Raw genomic sequence first — 14,318 nt, forward strand, 5'->3', positions numbered from 1 at the left:
CATTGGACAATGATGTTTGACAGTCAGCAATATTGTTGCTTATTCTAGATTTATTTTCTGACTTGATCTGGCCTGTTAACATTTTCATAGACCTGGTTGCTTGTTTCCCTCTCAGTCAATGTGGCAACCCTGGTCAATGCCGTGTTGACTGTTCTGTATGATGATTTAGCTTAGCACACAACAGCTAGGAGGATGCAGCAGGCTGATGCCGTCATGTTTAACAGTATTTTGCGCAATTTATGTCCCCGAATTTATGGATATGGACTTATGGCTCCATCGCTGCCTCTTTCTTTAGTAGAAGTAGAAATGTAACGTGTTGCTGACTGTTTACGGTACCTCCCTCTCACACTCGCGAGCACACACACACACACACAGCTGATGTCCTCTCCCACCGACGTCAGCTGTTCATTTATCTCCTTATTCATACACGCTTTGAGCTGAGAGAAGCTATAAAGCGCCTTTTAAATATGACAATGCTGTATATATATCAGCTGCACAGTTCAGGCAAGTGTCTGTGGCATATGTAACTTTAACAAAATAGGTTTGACAGCTTAAATCCGCGCGGCAGTGTTGTGTGTGTGTGGGACACGGGGTAGTGTGTGTGTGTGTGTGCGTGCAATCAGAAGTACTGGCAGTAGCGAAATAACAAACGCGATCTGTGTAATCGTAGTAGTTAGGTACAAACCAAGTAGTTTCTAAGAACAATGTTAATGTAACTAAGACATTCGCTGAGCGACCTATATTTTAAATGCAGAGATTTAGAAGGAATAAGCGAAATGGTGAGGCGACTATAGGTAAGGTTTCTCTGCGGAGTGCGGAGATCCATAGGGGAGATCACATTACAGCAGCCAAAGAGGGAGGGGCTGAGAGCTTTATGGGCACATCTTTTCATTGGCTAGTGGCACATCTTTTCATTGGCTATGCGCACATCTTTTCATTGGCTATGCGCACATCTTTTCATTGGCTATGCGCACATCTTTTTCGCACGTGACAACTTTAGACTTGTTAATATAGATAACCTGTTAAAAATATATATATGTTTGTGTTCTTTATTGGGAATAACCCCTTGAGATGAACCATCTCGTTTTCAAGGGGATCCAGAGATACAAAATACATACCAAAACACACACACACACACACACACACACACACACACACACACACACACACACACACTCACTCACTCACTCACTCACTCACTCACACTTAGCTAATGAGCTCTCTCTCCCCCCACAAACCAACACTCCTGACAGGCTGTCACGATTAAGACATTTTACTTGACGATTAATTGTCGTTAAAATAATTGATCCGTGATTTCTGTCGTTGAACATTTTGAATACAAATTACATTTATGTTTGGCTTTTAGGCATCGTCAACAGAAAGTGCACAGCAGATGTGACAAATAATTTAATAACTTTGTACTTTGGAATAGTGGAAATAGACAATCTAGAAGTTTGTAAATCGGCTATATTGACAGTTTGAAAATATATGTTTGAAAATATGATATGGATATGATTTTGCACATTATGACGATTATGCACAAAATTATGTGTGAGTATCTTAAATAATTGTGATGCGCCGATTATGTGATAATTGTGACAGTCCGATCTAGCTCCTGCAGAGCCATGCTGTAAAAAAGGAAACCCATTCTTCCTTTACAAACAGGATTTAATTTGTTCTGGTGTGTCTGTGACTGGCTACGTTTACATGAGCAGTTAAATCCCCTTTTCATTCCGAATAGGAGTTCAATCCTATTAAACGTTGTTATGTAAACACCTACAAAAACTTACATCCGAATGAAAACGCTCGATGCGATCTAAAAACCATTCCAATGTCACTGGCCGGATTACTCCGATGTTCAATGCGATTGAAAGAAAATTGGACTCATGTATACACTGCTTCGGATGTAAATTCATTCTGGTCTTTCTGAGCATGCTCATTTCCATTGCGCTCCAACTCCAAGGCGATCATAAGCCTCATATCCAAGGCGTGCCGAGAAGTTTGCACATAGAGCGCGTTATTTCGTGCTTTTTGTGTGTGTGTGTGTGTTCAACGGTCTCTCTCTCACACTTTCTCTCTCTCTCTCAAAAATAACGAGCGACCCGATACAATAATAATCAGTGTGTTGCGTGCCCTGGCCGTGCTGTAGATAATAAAGTAGGCTACACATAAAAACGAGATGATCACCTTCCCAGCGGAGAAGGGGAGCCGCAGCAGGTGGGGAAAAAAAGACGGTAAACATAATATGTCCGTCCCTATCCAAGCAGCAGCCTCAAAACTACTGCGGAATGAAATGATGGGATTTCAAAGTGTCGTCTTTCGTCTGAAAGTCACAATGAATGAACTGCCTATATTTTATGTGTCCAACAGATGGCGTAGTTTCACGTGAATTAACATGTATCATGTCTTCTATCACTTCTCCATATAAACACTCATTCGGAATGACCATTTCCCATGTAAACTCACGGCAAAAAACATTACATCGGATGTATTTTATTCAGAAGCATTTATTCGGAATGATCACCCTTCATGTAAACGTAGCCACTGTCTGACTCTGACTGTGGGTCTCACATCATGTGCCTGACGCCTGTTCTGTGATCCTGTTGTTTCAAGAGGGATGCACACACAGATTAGACACACCAACGGACCAACATGCGGAAACAATGGTCAGACATGCGGTCAGACATGAGGTCGAACATGTGCTGCTCCCGTGCTTGCGTTTAGGGTTAGGTTAGGGTTGGAGGTAGGTTGTCGGTCTAATGACAGTCGGACCAATAGTATGTCTAAACTAAGACCCTGTATACACGAGGACGGCTCGCGCTGTCCACATTGCGGTTATGTTAATTATGCATGTCGTCCAGACAAGAGCGTAAACCGCTCCGGATTGCAGAGAAAGCTGTAGTACACATGCCCGGCCTGTAGATGGCCACCCAAATAAAAAGAAAAAGCTGTAGGTAAAATGCATGTGAATGCATATTCAGTCTGTAGCTGATGTTTTTCTTTCTTTTCATTACTCATTACAATTTTAATGATTTTACATTAGGCCTACTAATATTCTCATAACTACCCTCTTCTGCCAGATGTAGGCTACAAAGTAGGCTATACTCATAAGCATGCAGATCTTAAAGCTCACAACAGAGGCGGCATGATACATTGTGAATTTATGAGTTTGACCTTGGAGATTATATTCGGGGCAACACTGCTGAATGTCAGATAATTGCTCGTTAATACATTGATTCCACCTGCCTGCTGCCTGCACAGCGCTAAACATTTAGCCTATTCTGCAGCTATAGTTAACAAGAGAAATTGCACATAGGCAGGCTATACTATATGCCTACAAAAGTATAAAAAAGAGGAATTTGAAACAGTGAAAACAGGTCATTTATCGAGGAATATGTACAGTAAAGTTTCCACCCAAAAAGACGAAGCACTTTGACGAGGTGAGTCCAGTTCATGCTACTGTGCACCTCGCAGAGAGACCTGCCTGTGAGGGATGGACAGACAACAGTGGCTGCGGGCCTATATTATACTAATCTATTCTAAACTACACCATATTATAGTAACAATAATGCAGATCATCCGTGTCTTTCCAGATTGGTAAATCACCATCATTTATATCTGTTCTCCGAAAATAGCTCATCTACAAGCTCATGCATGGCCTGCAGATCGGCTATTTTCGGAGAAGAGATTTATAGACATGGAACAAGGTTGCCTATTATATAGGTTGCCTGTAATTAGTCTTGCAGAGTTGCTCACTTCTGCCACCTGCTGGCCAAACAGTGGAAGTCACAGAAAGGAACATAAGTAACACCCCACACACACTGCTTTTTAACTCCACCAGGACAAAGGCCATGTGTGTGCGTGTGAGTGTGGAGCTAATCTTGACAAACCCACCGGACTGATCAGCGCCAAACTTGTTTTTGTTGTTGCCTGCAGCCAGTATAGATAGGCCAAGGAAGACAGGATAACTTCCCACGCTTGTAGCCAATGATGGCAGGAGGAAATACTGCAAGTGTAGGTCATTGAGAGTTTGTAAATAGAAGGAGCCTGAGGTCTTTATTGCATGTGCGAGAACAACAAAGCATGCTGTTGTGTTTCTAGAATCGGCAGCAAAGGTCCTGTGACCGTGTCAACAGTGTGAAGCCATGTATGTGCCAGCGGTGTAACGTGTGTGCTTGTTTAGGGGAAGGGGGGGGGGGGGGGGGGGGGGCAACTATTTTTGTGCCAGGGACCTCCAGAAGAGACGATTTGTGTAAAAAAATATATATACCGGTTTATATATTAATAAAAAAGTGTTTTTACACGCTGTGAGCTTATACATCTGCTCTTTTTGAATAGCCAGTGTGTTTCAAAGTGTTTATTTAAAATGATTGTGATGCTAATATTAGCACATTTTGAGAACCAACGGCCTACTTTACACCTGTAAACCTGTCACAGGGGAGTGACAACGTGTGACAATAAAGTGAAGTTGAAGTTTGATACAAAAGCTGCTTTTTTTTAACATCTGTCCTAGACCGTGTCTGTGGCGTGCCTCTCACACCTGGCAACTATTTTCACAACCGTGGGGCTTTTAGCATCCAGGGTGACCTAAAATCTGTGAGCTTAAATTCCCAACCCCTTCACATTACCAGCACCTAAGCGTAAAGCCTATTTTATAGCCCTACTTCATGTTGCATTGCGTTTATTCACTTGATATTATACTATTTTCGGCGATATTATTATTAATATTTTTATTAATAATCTGAGCTTGTTATTGCTATTTTTGGCAAAGAGGTTTCGGGTGTAGGCTAGAGGAAGAAAAAGAGGAAAAAAATGCTAAATGGTTTACTGCATTCATATAGTAGGCACTTTACAACGTGTGTGCATAACCTCGCCCATTCACACACATTCATACGCCAATGCCGGAGGAAACTATGCTAGGCACCAACCTGCTCATTGAGAGCAATTAGGGGTTCAGTGTATTGCTCAAGGACACTTTGACACCAACTCAGGATCGAACTTCCGCTCTACCTCCTGAGCTCAGAGCTGAAGGTCAAATTTTAAGTATTGAGGGTTCAAGATGTTAAATGTCATACACATGACTCCAACATATTAATAAGATAACTTGAAATCGGCAGCAACAATATCTTATTTTAGGCACATATAACGGTAGATATGCAAGCCTCATCATAGCTCCTTACCCTGAGTTGCTGGTGTTGGCACTAGGGCTGTCCCCGACTAAGGATTTGTATAGTCGACTGATAGATGAATAAATTTGCTGTTAGTCGACTAATAGTCGATTTTTTTTTGCCCCAAAAAATTGTATATAAAAATACAATATTTACAAAAATATACAAACATATTGTATTATTCCACTAGGTCTGTGGGGGACATGAACACATTTGAACATTCTGACTGTTCAAATCTTTTTTTTAACAACTGAGAGGCTTGTCATTAGCCAGATTGAGCACAGCAGGTGAGATTGAGATTCTGGAGTCTATCAGGCCAGCTCACTGTGCGATTCAAGTCACAGGCAGTGGCATATTGCCACACAGGCAGACACACTCCACATGCACATTGGAGATTTGAACAGTCAGAATGTTCAAATGTGTTTATGTCCCCCACAGACCTAGTGGAATAATACAATATTTTTGTATATTTTTGTAAATATTGTATTTTTATATACAATTGTTTGGGGCAACATTTTTTTTTATGAACATCGACTAAGAGGTGGTCAGTCGACTGAGACCCGTTCCGATCGATTAGTCGACTATTCGACTAATCGAGGTCAGCCCTAGTTGGCACTAACATGCTGATTATGCCAACACCTCCAGCAGCAACAAGCTGTTAATGGAGATTAGCATGTCCCAGCATTATCTCTGCATGACACAATTACTAATCCACATCTGTGTGTGTGTGTGTGTGTGTGTGTGTGTGTGTGTGTGTGTGATGCTTTTTCAGATGTCACAGCTAATACACCAGATATTGTTGTTGTTGATGAGGACAGTAGAGAAGTGACCATTTTGGAAGTGGCATGTACATTAAGACCACAGTCTGGAAGAGGCATTCCTTACCAAGGTGCTTAAGTACCAGCGTCTTAAGGATGCTATTATACAGCTTGGCTACAGATGTAAACTACTTGTGTTCATATTTGGAAGCCTCTGTAATGTCCACAAATCAGTCGTGAGGGGCCTGCAGATTGCATTGGCATTCCCAAGCCGAGAGCTAAGGCATCGGCAAAATTCTGTTCAGTGTCTGCAATAATTGGCAGTCGCCATATATGGAGAAGGCGATGCTTTCTGTACCCGTGATCTGTATCTGAAGCACTTGTTGTAGAGTTTTCTCAAGTTTGTGCATCCACTATTGTTTGTGTTCAAGAAATTTCTTGTAAAATGTGAATACAAATAAAGATGTTAAATGTGTGTGTGTGTGTGTGTGTGTGTGTGTGTGTGTGTGTGTGTGTGTGTGTGTGTGTGTGTGTGTGTGTACAAAAAAGTGGTAGCGCATGAAATCGGCAGCGACAATATCTTATTTTACGCACATACCTGTACATGAGCCGGATACAGGGATACAGACACCTAGGCTATGACGCAATTCCGCTTTCCCGTTTCGCAGATAAACTGTTTCGCAGAGAAGCTAATGCTAAGACTCACTAATACTAGCAACCGTTCTCCAGAAATGTATACTTAATATTGTAATCGCGATGCAAAATCAGTAATGAGCTCCGAACCTCGTCGATCTGATCATTGCCAAAAATGTAAAACCTTCTTATATACATAACACGCCTTAGAACGAGTATACTCGTCCTGAGCACCACACGTTTTTATTTGATAGGACGAGAACCGTAAATACTCTAATAATAGTATCCTGTGCACGCTGGGCTACGATATCCGCACCATGGTTTTGATCAAAACGGCAATGTTCTGTCTTCATTTCTGACTTAACCTAGCATCTTGTTTGGAATATAAACGCTTCTAGAGAGACTTTAGATGTGACATCTGCCTCATCTGTTTGGCACTATTGCGCCATTTTGAAACACCGTGAAACACGCAGTGGTGGAAAAATCTGAAGGATACCAACAACGACGTAAAGAAGTAGGAGTGGCGAATATAATTGAAGCGTCAGTTCGCTGTCGCTTCAGTACACCGTCAGAATAATGAGCTGTCGGACTAATGACACGGCACCACCACAACCTCAGGTGTGCGTTACCGTTCCTGCTAACATAATCTAGCAACCAGAATACACTGACAGTATATGTATATATTCTTTATATTCCGTATACAGAATATACAGAACGTACAATATAAAGCTGTGTATGCTATATTTGTGAGCAAGGATTATGCAGTCATCTCACAGAGTGAATTATCACAGCCATTGTTTCAACTTAACTGCAAAAACATCAAGCGGGCCTAACTCTCTCTCTCTCCTGCACCATGGTGCTGGCTGGGCTGCATGTCATTATAATGCTCGTTAGCTTAAGCACAGGACACCCATTGTCACTCCTCCCTGCAGCTGAATACAAGCTTAACCGCAGGCCTGTTCGTTCGCTAGTTCCTTGGCTTCTGGAATACATATGCACACAAAGAAACACAACACATTGTTATATTTCCATCTGGTCCCTCTCCATGTGACTACTTTTAGTTCTCCCTGGTGACCTGTATCTCATTTTGAATCAGCTTCTCACTATAAGTGAGAAGGAACATATTGTGAAAAGGGAAAATTGGGAAATTCTCATTGTCAGACAGTAGAGGGTGCTGCTGTTCTTCTAACATTGCTCTGCCAGTGGTGAAAATTATAATTTGTGACTGTGAATGCTCCTTCTTCCCTGCAGTAGCATGCAGGAATTACTAGTTGGCCAGGTGAAAATCGGAAATCAGCAAGAACACATCAAAACGTTAATAAAGACAGTATATAAAACAAGGTATTTGTTTCTCCTTTCTCCATCTGTTTTTTGTCACAATCTTGGTTAACTAGCTACTTAGATTATAGGATATTTATATTATTATATAATGGTGATTATTATTCAGATCTTCAGTTAAATCTCTCTGAAACGCTAGGAGACACAGACTTTTTAGGGCGAGAGGTTGTCATTGTAGTTCTGTGTGCACTTTTAGTTTTTACTCTTTGTACACTAGAAAACAGGCGTTCATTTGGTCATTGGCAGTGTAATTAGTGCCCTTAAGTAAGTAATGTACAAATCCTGGTCTCTAAACTGCCTCCCCCTGGCCAGCCGGGGGAAAGGAACTGGTTGGAATCCTTCCACGCGCTACGTCCAACTAGGGAAACTCCCCCCTGTCAAGTATAAAGGAGCAACTTGGACACTGAAGGAAGCATGAGTTCAAGTCCGTTGCTCTCCCCATGTCTTCCATATATGGGGACTAGGTTGGCGGAGGGTGTGTAGAGCCCAGGATCACATTAGATAATTGGCACAGGGGTGAAAAATAGTTTACAAAATCGTGGGATAAAAAAAAAGTAACACTGGTGAAAACTTCAGCTGAACATGCATCAAATACTCACCTTCTCCCACTGAACCCCACCCCCGGGCTCTCCTTCATTTGCATGTCTATGGGAGGGTCGTGCCACGTAATGGACACGCCCATGAACGGGCGAGGGGCGAATGGACGAGCAAGTTGGAGCAACATGCTGTCCCATTCTTCTAAGTTTGGCGATTTTGTCTCTTTCTTTTTTATCGCTGTTTTCAAGGACAGGCGATATTGCGACTTGGACAGACGGTGGCCTGGCCTGGTATGGCCTTATTGTGAATACGCCTCTGCTCCCCTGACCCCTCTACACAATTAAATCAGTCGTTCATTCATGATGACAGTGGACAACGTGTGTGCTATTATATCACTCTCCATTAATTAATTATGGATGTGTTTAATATATCGTCTTTGTCTGGTGGAAACCTCATTATGTTTAAAACTCGTACTTTTCACGATTCAAATGAAAAAATGGCAGATCTACAAGCTCAAAACGCACCACGTTTCGATGATCAATTCCGCTGTTGTATGATCAATGTATGGGGAAAATAAGTTTGAATATAAAGTTTGAGATAAGAGGTCTCTGCCCGACAGCAACTATATGTGTAATGACGTGATGACGATGAGAAGAACGATGATGCGATACACATGACATTTGCAGTGACACAGAGAGGGAGTATCCATAGCCAATACGATGTGAGATTACATACTAACCTGTGAAGTGGAAAGTGTTGATTGAACCAGGGAATGTATCTTCAGCAGATGCAAGGACTCAGACCAGTCTCTTGTGCTCTGTCAGGCTTCAGGCCTAAGTTCTTTCAGGCCTCGGTTACCCGCCATGTCATTGAGTTGGGCTGCATAGAAACCTTTTTGCTACTACACCTGCCAGCACTGACTCAGCCGGGACTTCTGAATCGCTGTCCTCCACACCCTCCTGTCTAGCATCAGGGTCTTGTTGAACTCTGCAGTGTTGTTAGCTCTGCTGTCATGTGTTGCGTCTCTTCCCTTTCCAGGCTGTGCCCTTGGAGTTGGCCGGTTGGCCCCCACAGTGTCTGTGTGAACTGTGGGAGCCTGGTAGACAGACCCCTTAGAGCAGTGGTTCCCAAACGTTCCCAAACCTTTGACCAGGCCAGGACCCAAACTAGTCAAAACATTATTTTCATTTTATTTATGAAGGCCATAACAGGACTGTTGTAAAGTGATCGTTCATGTATCCACAGCCAACATTTCTTCCAAAAAATCCATGGTATGTTGCAGATGGATTGTAGAAATGCCATCAGGTAGGCGGTATGAGGTCCATGCGTGTAAATATAATACAAGCATTCCTTTGTCCCTCTGTCAATCACACTCATTAACCGAGTCCTTGCAGAGTGCAGACAGGGTAGGGGTAAAAGATTTTGAGGTGGTGCTAAGGTGCTGCTCTTCTTTGCACTAGGTATGTTGGCGTGGGTGTTTTTATTTAGAATCCGTACAAGTAACTGTGTAGTGTCTACTAGTGTGTACCTCTCTTGTCTTGTATTGTATTGTAATTGTATTTATGTATGCTGCAGTGTGGGTCTTTGTGTCCAAGACAAATTTCTCCCCCGGGAGACAAAATAAAGTAATTGAACCTTGAAGCCGATGGGCTTTTTTGGATTCATCCTTTTGGCAGACCTTGTATGGTACAGTACTTCCCTGTACTTGTACATGCAAACTCTCTTTAAAAAAAAAGTAAGAACTCTCAGGCGAAGTTCTGAATGATGTAAAATTGTTCTTCTCGCCTTACCCTAAGCCCAACAAAAGTTCAGACGTTGGTTTGGAGTCTTGTGGCTGCTGCAGCTAGCCTTTATCCATTCCTCCATTAGTGAGGTGAAAGGGCATAAGGAAAGCAATCAAAGCATTACGTCAGCCATTTTGTGCAGTGCACTGTGGCGCTATTAAGTGTTGCCTATACACCTACAAGTGTGAGAAAATCCATTAAAAAAATGTCATGGCTAATAAAACATCCACCTCACGCTGAGGCAGAGGTCAGCGTGAGGGGGCAAAGATCACTCCATCCATCAATTAAACACACACACACACACACACACACACACACACACACTTAGCTAATGAGCTCTCTCGCTCTATCTCCCCCCACAGACCAACACGCTAACTCACACTTTGGTTTATGCCTTACTGGTGCCATGCTGCTTGTAGACACAGATATACCGTGACAGTGCTGTGGAATGCATAGTCAATGTTATTTCACGCCTTGGTTGGTCAATCATTGAATTCAGCGGTCTATTATTTTGGAATAATGACTGCTAAACTCAATAATAACAGACCACTGTGTTAATCAAAGGCTCAGAGCAGCTGCTCATATCAATCTGTGTTGCTTGCTTGTGTGCGGTATCCAACATGGAAGCCATGTAAACAAACGCACAATGTCATTTACAGCTAAACATTGCTCTCAAGAATGTTTTTGAAAACATTTTGAACTGAAGCAGTAACCAAATATCGACTCTATTTTATCAAACTTCCCATTGTCTTCCAGGGCCGGGCGACCGCTATGCACTGGACAAACCTGGCATTATAGAATATACTATATATGCACTGAAATCCTTTTTGGCTTTTTCATTAAACATTTCCTTTATTTTGTTACTTTGGTCAATGTATTAATTTCTTTAATAAGTGGGATACTCAAAGGGGAGAGGGTTATTGTTGAGAAATAAACCCTTTCTTAGTCTATAATGACCTGCTCCCCATTGATTATCCCTTTCATAATGCTCCCATGCATGATGAACCAGTGGTTTTCAATGTAATGGGTCCCGGTATCCATAGGTGGATTTTTAGTAGCCTGGCTAATAAGCCAGACTAATATCACACTGGCAATTATTTTTGCCAACGGCTGATTCGTGTCTGGCTTTAGCCAGGCTAGTCTTTTAGATGGGTCCCAGGGACATTGTGATGAGTCCTCCTTCAACTACGTTAAAGTACCCGGAGGGTGACATGATTGCGTCCTTTCTCAATTTAGTGAGTCTAAGGATAGGATGCAGGCTATTTGCATTTTCAAATAGCCAAAATAAAGGACCACTTCACCACTTTTCAACCTATGGCTTCATTAGTGGTCCTCACTAATGATCATGTTAAAATAGCACTTTGTTTTTACTCGGTCTGTGTCTCATAGGAGAGCTATGGGCTGCCATAATTCATTGTCAATGAGCGGTACTCTTAACTTAAAAGACTGTTGGCTGGAAACCTCTGAGTCAGGACGTAAAAGCAGCGTGATTCCGAGATATTTATGTTCTAAGTTGCTGTGTCCCCCCTGGCTTTTGTGCCACTGAACCGATATAAGCAGTAAGGACTGAGCTGTTGCCTGGTGGGAGACCTCGTTGGAGGATACAAAACAAGCAATGACCTGTACATCTTAGACTTAAGTCTTAGTCTGAAGTTGTTATGCAAGCTAGCAGTTATTCAGTATGGTCTGGAGCAGTCTGAACTCCCACATGACAGGTGGGAACTGACAGTCATGAGTCCACTAAACAAACAAACAAACAAAACAAAAATCCAATGTAAGCTGTGCTCGTGTGGCTTATTAGTAGTTTCTTTCGGGCTTGTTTTCTTGGAAGTTGGACGCCTTTGGATATTTCTATTGCAAAATCTGGCAACGTTAGTCCATACAGCACTGAATCCTGCCGGTCAGGCCTGAGGCTAGCAGTATGCCAGTCAATCTGGATGCATCGCCTCACCGCTCCACCGGGGGGCAGCGCCGCACACTGTCTGCCTGCACACACACTGATGACCTGACTGATGCTGAACACAAAGAGCACAGTCACCACCAGAGCAGCATCCTTCAATGCACGCACACGCGCACACATGCACGTGCACGCACGCACACGCACGCACGCAAACACACACACACACACACACACACACACACACACACACACACACACACACTTGCGCAATATACTTGCACACGTGTATCAATATTGATTGATAACTGAATGTTATAATCAGATATGTGTGACTAAGCACATGTGCATAAAACTACTATACATATGTGCCTGCACGTGATGGTATGGGAGCGTGTGTGTGTGTGTGTGTGTGTGTGTGTGTGTGTGTGTGTGCAGCATCCATCAGGCAATGTGGAGAAGTAGGCCGCTTATACATAGCTTCTAGCAGCCTCAATAGCAGCTCCTGAAATATATCTGCTGGCGAGAGAGAGAGTCCTCTCTCTCTCTCTCTCTCTCTCTGTCTCTCTCTCCCCCCTACCATAGTCCTCTCTTTCCTCTCCTTTCTTTGAGAATTGAAGCATACTAGTCTCAGAAGATATCTGTGTGTGTGTGTGTGTGTGTGTGTGTGGGGGGGGGTCTCTCTCTCTCTCTTCACAGTAACGTGACTTCAGGATCGTACCACTGTTTCATGCGTACGGGGGTTGGGGGGTCGGTGCGGTGAACAGATACCCGTGGGCAGCGCTACTACCTAGGGCACGCTGAGGTCGGACCCCCCTCTGGGTGTGTGTGCGTGCTGCGTGCGGGGTAAGCGTGTTTGAGCCCCCCAGGGATTCAGTGAGGAATGACGCTCATGTCTGGATGCATTGCTGCTCCACATTGCTCTGTGGTTCCCTCTCCCCCTGTTGGCCCACATGCACTTAGAACCAGGACAATGGCTTGGCTCAGATACAGTACATCAGCCTAATGTAGTCCCCTTTATGTGAGGAAATGAGAACTCTGTGTAGCGACCAAGAGAAAGGGCATCGTGTGTGTGTGTGTGTGTGTGTGTGTGTGTGTGTGTGTGTGTGTGTGTGTGTGTGTGTGTGAGAGACGTGTGTGTGTGTGTGGTTCAGGTGGTTAAAGCTGTCTGCTATACAACGTGTTTATTACAGTATATTTGACACACTGTCATTATACCAAAGCCTACCATGGTTTGTTTGAGATGCGTGTAAGCCATCGGATTCCTTTCATTTTCTGCATGTGCAGCTATGAAAATCAACTTGTACAGACTTGACATTTTCTTCAGATTTCAGTGTAGGTAATCCAACCACCAATGTTATTTTTTGGTCCAAGTTACATTATGCTTTGTTTTTATGCATTGTGATGCAAGTGTATTTAAGTTCAGCCCAAAATGCATCAACAGAGCATCAAATATTACACATTAATACAGGTCAATATGAACATCTTAAAGGGGGAACGGAAAAAAACGCTGGTAGTGTAAGACATCTCCTTTCAAAGCTAAATAAAATCTCCACATGTGAGTGACCTTCAGATAGATTTTTCAGACCAATTAATTAAATATTGATTTTCAAAATAACGTATTAACATTACTCACCGTGATGTTTAGCCAACATTGACTCATTGACTTACGTTCCAATGAAAATGTAAACATTTGCGAGATGTAAAAAAACGAAGCCCTTAACAGAACAATGGTGTGTATTTAGAGTTATAGGGTCTGGTATAACGGCCCAAGCTGTAAACACACAATGACATGATGACGTATGCAAGACGCTTTGATGTCAGGAATGTATTACTAGCAAGTCGTCTGACCCTGTTTTATCCTAACTTGCATATTTGCACTTTGAAATATCCTTTTTAATGTACAATGCTCTCAGCGGTTCAGTCTGTGTCTCTTCATAGTGGAATGTACTTTATGGGTGACTAGTCAGTAACAGTAACCTTAGAATGCCCTGGGCCGCGCACATGAGCACACACACACACAGACGCACGCACACACACACACACACGGGCACGTGCACACACGTGCACAGGCTAATATTGAGGTCAGAATAAGAGGCGTAGAGAGAAATGGAGTGAAACAACTGACCCCCCCCCATCACGTCGCCCCCTCTGGCTACCTGTCTGTCTCTGTTGTTCACTCACATAGAAACATCTGCCAAAA

The 14,318-nt window shown here is 42.9% G+C and overlaps 1 protein-coding gene across 1 annotated transcript in view; it reads left to right on the forward strand.

Annotated features, from left to right (window-relative positions):
• LOC310857791 (SRSF protein kinase 2-like) overlaps positions 1–14,318 on the forward strand; it is a 93,102-nt gene that overhangs the window by 9,690 nt on the left and 69,094 nt on the right. The gene's annotated exons all lie outside the window — the stretch shown is intronic.

This window comes from Protomyctophum parallelum, assembly GCF_964188405.1.
Source record: "Protomyctophum parallelum genome assembly, chromosome: 4".
Lineage (NCBI taxonomy): Eukaryota > Metazoa > Chordata > Actinopteri > Myctophiformes > Myctophidae > Protomyctophum > Protomyctophum parallelum.